The sequence below is a fragment of the Bos javanicus genome, chromosome 19 (assembly GCF_032452875.1).
Source record: "Bos javanicus breed banteng chromosome 19, ARS-OSU_banteng_1.0, whole genome shotgun sequence".
In the NCBI taxonomy this organism is placed as follows: domain Eukaryota; kingdom Metazoa; phylum Chordata; class Mammalia; order Artiodactyla; family Bovidae; genus Bos; species Bos javanicus.
The window spans coordinates 1,278,987-1,284,986 of NC_083886.1; the positions used below are offsets into that span (position 1 = coordinate 1,278,987).

The window sequence follows — 6,000 nt, forward strand, 5'->3', positions numbered from 1 at the left end:
AGAATATTGGAAATAAAAGCACAAATAAACAAATGGGACCAAATTAAACTTAAAAGCTTCTGCACAACAAAGGAAACTATAAGCAAGGTGAAAAGACAGCCTTCAGAATGGGAGAAAATAATAGCAAATGAAGCAACTGACAAACAACTAATCTCAAAAATATACAAGCAACTCCTGCAGCTCAACTCCAGAAAATTAAATGACCCAATCAAAAAATGGGCTAAATAACTAAATAGACTTTTCTCCAAAGAAGACATACAGATGGCTAACAAACACATGAAAAAATGCTCAACATCACTCATTATCAGAGAAATGCAAATCAAAAGCACTATGAGGTACCATTTCACACCAGTCAGAATGGCTGTGATCCAAAAGTCTACAAATAATAAATGCTGGGGAGGGTGTGGAGAAAAGGGAACCCTCACACTGTTAGTGGGAATGCAAACTAGTACAGCCACTATGGAGAACAGTGTGAAGATTCCTTAAAAAACTGGGAATAGAACTGCCTTATGATCCAGCAATCCCACTGCTGGGCATACACACCGAGGAAACCAGAAATGAAAGAGATATTTGTATCCCAATGTTCATCACAGCACTGTTCACAACAGCCAGGACATGGAAGCAACCTAGATGCCCATCAGCAGATGAATGGATAAGAAAGCTGTGGTACATATACACAGTGGAGTATTACTCAGCCATTAAAAAGGATGCATTTGAGTCAGTTGTAATGAGGTGGATGAAACTGGAGTCTATTATACAAAGTAAAGTAAGCCAGAAAGAAAAACACCAATACAGTATACTAACACATATATATGAAATTTAGAAAGATGGTAACAATAACCCTGTATGCGAGAGAGCAAAAGAGACACTGATGTATAGAACAGTCTTTTGGTCTCTGTGTGAGAGGGAGACGGTGGGATGATTTGGGAGAATGGCATTGAAACATGAATAATATCATATATGAAACGAGTCACCAGTCCAGGTTTGATGCACGATACTGGATGCTTGGGGCTGGGTACTGGGACGACCCAGAGGGATGGTATTGGGAGGGAGGAGGGAGGAGGGTTCGGGATGGGGAACACATGTATACCTGTGGCTGATTCATTTTGATATATAGCAAAACCAATACAATATTGTAAAGTTAAAAAATAAAATTAAATTAAATTTTAAAAAATCTAATAATTTTTAAAGGATATAATTCATTATATTACTTTTCTTTCCAATTAAAACATTTAGAGTATGTTTTATATCCTTCACTGAAGAAGAAATTAAACTTTATGACTGGCATTACTTCAATATGTGTCAGATACATTGGTGTAGTATTATTGCTAAGTACACTAACTGAATCCAATTAAAAATTGAGACAAGGAAGATGTTGTACTTTAAGCCTTAGCTTCTATGTGGTGAATTTGAATTCTCACAAGAAACATATGGTGCCAGAGCCTTAAAAAATTATGTTTGTAAAAAAGTATTTGATTCCCAAAACTTCCATAGAGTAATTGTAAACAGAGAAAAAACTGATTTATCACTTATGTCAAGAACATATAGCTTACAGAGAATCAACAAGGCATTCATAATGTAAAATAAATTAATCTGTATTCAAAATGTTAAACAGTTACTGCATTAAATAAGTTCTGTATCTATCCATGCAGTTTAATCTAGTGAAGGCAGACTCTGGGTCTATATGTGATGCATGCATGCATGCTTAGTTGCTTCAGTCATGTCCAACTCTTTGCAACCCCATAGACTGTAACCTGCCAGGCTCCTCTTGACCATGAGATTCTCCAGGCAAGAATACTTAAGTGGATGGCTGTGTTCACCTGCAGGAGATCTTCCTGACCCAGGGACTGAATCCGTGTCTCTTTCACTGCAGGCAAATTATTTACTGCTAAGCCACCAGGGAAGCCTCTATGTGTGATATGAGTGACTAACAGTACTTTTCAACTATTGGAGAAGACAAAATGAACTGGATACACAGAAGGGGTTTAAAATTTAATTTTTCAGGCAAAAATGTGATCAGAATATGTAAATTAACCACATATTACCATTACAGTAGTGTAATGGTATTGTAAAGAAACATTTACAAAATGTAAAGTTAACAATTGGACATGGAACAACAAACTGGTTCCAAATACGAAAAGGAGTATGTCAAGGTTGTATATTGTCAGTCTGCTTATTTAACTTATATGCAGAGTACATCATGAGAGATGCTGGGCTGGAAGAAGCACAAACTGGAATCAAGATTGCCAGGAAAAATATCAATAACCTCAGATATGCAGATGACACCACCCTTATGGCAGAAAGTGAAGAGGAACTAAAAAGCCTCTTGATGAAAGTGAAAGAGGAGAGTGAAAAAGTTGGCTTAAAGCTCAACATTCAGAAAACAAAGATCATGGCATCTGGTCCCATCACTTCATGGGAAATAGACGGGGAAACAGTGGAAACAGTGTCAGACTTTCTTTTTTGGGCTCCAAAATCACTGCAGATGGTGAATGAAGCCATGAAATTAAAAGATGCTTACTCCTTGGAAGGAGGGTTATGACCAACCTAGATAGCATGTTGGAAAGTAGAGACATTACTTTGCCAACAAAGGTCTGTCTAATCAAGGCTATGGTTTTTCCAGTGGTCATGTATGGATGCAAGAGTTGGACTGTGAAGAAAGCTGAGCACCGAAGAATTGATGCTTTTGAACTGTGGTGTTGGAGAAGACTCTTGAGAGTCCCTTGGACTGCAGGGAGATCCAACCAGTACATTCTAAAGGAGATCAGCCCTGGGTGTTCTTTGGAAGGAATGATGCTAAAGATGAAAGTCCAGTACTTTGGCCACCTCATGTGAAGAGTTGACTCATTGGAAAAGTCTCTGATTCTGGGAGGGATTGGGGGCAGGAGGAAAAAGTGATGACAGAGAACGAGACGGCTGGATGGCATCACCAACTGGATGGACGTGAGTTTGCATGAACTCCAGGAGATGGTGATGGACAGGGAGGCCTGACGTGCTGCAATTCATGGGGTTCCAAAGAGTTGGACATGACTGAGGGACTGAACTGAATTGAATTGAAAGTTAACAAAGCTTATTTTTCACAGATCTATCCTCTGCTATGAATATCCACTGTGTTATTTATTTTATTTTATTTTATTTTAATTTACCAGAATACATTTATTCATAAAATAACATTTGTATGGCTTATGAAATTCATCTTATGAAATTCTTTGATATCATTTCACGTATTTCAACAAACTGAGGAGAAAGTTTTGTTTTTTTTTTTTTCATGTTACTTTTGGGACTTTCTTGTGGTCCATTGGCTAAGACTCTATGCTCCAATCCCTGGTCCACACATGGCAACCAAGAGTTTTCAAGCACAACTGAAAGTCTTGCGTGCCAAAATGAGGATCAAAGACCCCACATGTAGCAACTAAGCCTCAGTGCAGTCAAAGAAATAAATAAGCAATCTTTTCAGAAGGATTTCACTCTCTGGGACTAAAAGGAAAAATCTTCTATTAGGTCACATTTCTCTGTACCAAGAAGAAGTAACCATATCCCACAAACAAGAACTTAAATCCTTAAATTGTTATCTCTTAAAACCTTAATACAGCATTATTACATATCTTGGTATTAAGGACTATAAAATATTCCACTTGCATAAAGATTAGTTTATACAGCTGTCCCAGAATAAATAGGCTAAGTAACCCATAGGGAAAAAAAAATAATAATGTAATCCTTAATAGTTTAAGTATTTCTTGATTCTGTGAAAGAATGAATGAATATCATGACTTCTATGATAGAAACAGTCCCCTTCCAACTAAGGGCATATTATTACCCCCAAAGTCTCCTCATAACATTTCTCATTTCTGCATTTCTCAGGGTGTAGATTAAGGAATTCAACATGGGGGTTATGAAAGTGAAAACCATTGCTATGGATTTATCCATGGCAAATTTGACATTAGGCCTTGCATACCGGAAGATACAGAGAACAAATAAATAAATAAAATGACCACCATCATATGGGATGTAAAAGTATAGAAGACTGTCATTCCCTTCCAAACCATGAGTCTTCAAGGAAGATAATATGACTCCATAGGACACTGAGAGAGTGAAGAAGACAACAGTGTAAATTTCCCCACCATTAGCTATCATAGTTCAATGAGGTTGCTATCAGTGCAAGCAACTTCAATAAAGGGAACATGTCACACAAGAAGTTATCAATGACATTGGGGCCACAGAAAGGGAGCTGGTAAATAAAGAGAAATTGAACCAATGAGTGCAGAAAACCAACAGTCCTGGCCACCAGAAGTATGAGAACACACACCCTAAGAATCAGGATGATCAAATAATGAAGAGGTTTACAGATAGCTACATATCGGTCATAGACCACTATCAGCAGAAGAGTGACTTCTACACCAGCAAATAAATGATCTCCAAAGACTTGAGACGTATAAGACTGGAAGGAAACAGTCTTTTTCTCATGAAAGAAGTCGGTGATTGTGTTGGGAACAATGTCAGTAGAACAAAAAGTTTTTATAAATGATAAAGAAGCCAGAGAAAAGTACATGGGGGAACCTAGTGACCTGCTGTCTATGATGGTGACCATGATAAGCAGATTGTCCACTGTTGTCACAATTTAGATGAGCAAGAATGGAGCAGATACTGTGTGTGTGTGTGTGTGCGTGCACACACATTTAATTGCTTAGTCATGCCCAACTCTCAGTGCCACATGGGGAACTATATTCCCCTAGGCACCCTTGTCCACGGAATTTTCCATACAAGAATATGGGAGTGGGTTGCCACTTCCTTCTCTAGGGGATCTTCCTGACCAAGGGATGAAACCTGTATCTCTTTTGTCTCCTGCACTGGCTGGCAGATTCTTTACCACTGAGCCACCTGAGAAAGTCTGGGACAGATAGAACTCTTTGCATCTCAGTGTTTTGTATAATCCCCAGGAGGATAAATTCAGTTCAATTCAGTCTCTGAGTTGTGTTTGACTCTTTATGACCCCATAGACTGCAGCATGCCAGGATTCCCTGTCCATCACCAACTCCTGGAGCTTGCTCAAACTCATATCCTTTGAGTTTGTGATGCCATCCAGCCATCTCATCCTTTGTTGTCCCCTTCTCCTTCTGTCTTCAATCTTTCCCAGCATCTATTTACTAATAGCAGAAAAAAAAAACAAAACATCAAAATGACTTAAGTAACAAAGAAATATACTAGATCAATATAAGCATAATATGAGCATAAAGACTTGTTAAGTAGAAAGATGTACTTGGTTTGTGGATGAAATTCACAAGCACTTTCTAAATAAAAACTTTTTGAAAATACCAAATAAGTTTAGTTTTTGCTAGACTATCTTACTGAAATTTAATTTCAAAACATAAATATGCAAGAATAGACAAAGTTCTAATAATGAAGGGTTACTAGGCTCATCATGAATCAAAGTATATTTTAATTTAAATACAGTTGTATTGTATGTTAAATAGCATATGAATAAAGAGATCAGTAATCTGAGGGAGGTAGTAGAGGGCTGAAGTGGAATCAAACGCCTGTTATATTTTAGAAAACATAGTTGCAATATCAAAATTATGAGTAAAAAAAATCTATAAATGTTGCCATCTTTAAAAATAAAATGCAATTCCTAATGGAATCTTTGCATTAAAGTAATGTGTAGATGGTTCAAAAATGTAAACCTTAAATGAAAACAACAAAAACACCTAAAAAATTTAAATGTTGTAAAATGTGGAAGAATATCTTGGTACATTGAAATAGGAAAATTCTAAGTTAGCTATGGAGCAACTTTCACCTCCATACTACTGTAAAATCTATAGCTTTGACTATATGGACCTTTGTCAGCAAAGTGCTATTGCTGCTTTTTAATATGTTATAGGGTTTGCAAAGCTATGATTTTTCCAGTAGTCATGTATGGATGTAAGAGTTGGACCATAAAGAAGACTGAGTGCTAAAGAATTGATGTTTTTGAACTGTGATGTTTGAGAAGACCCTTGAGAGTCC

At 37.1% G+C, this 6,000-nt stretch overlaps 1 pseudogene; it reads right to left on the reverse strand.

Moving 5' to 3' along the window:
* Positions 1-3,813: 3,813 nt before the first annotated feature.
* Positions 3,814-4,588, reverse strand: LOC133233049 (olfactory receptor 4A15-like; annotated as a pseudogene).
* Positions 4,589-6,000: the final 1,412 nt, after the last annotated feature.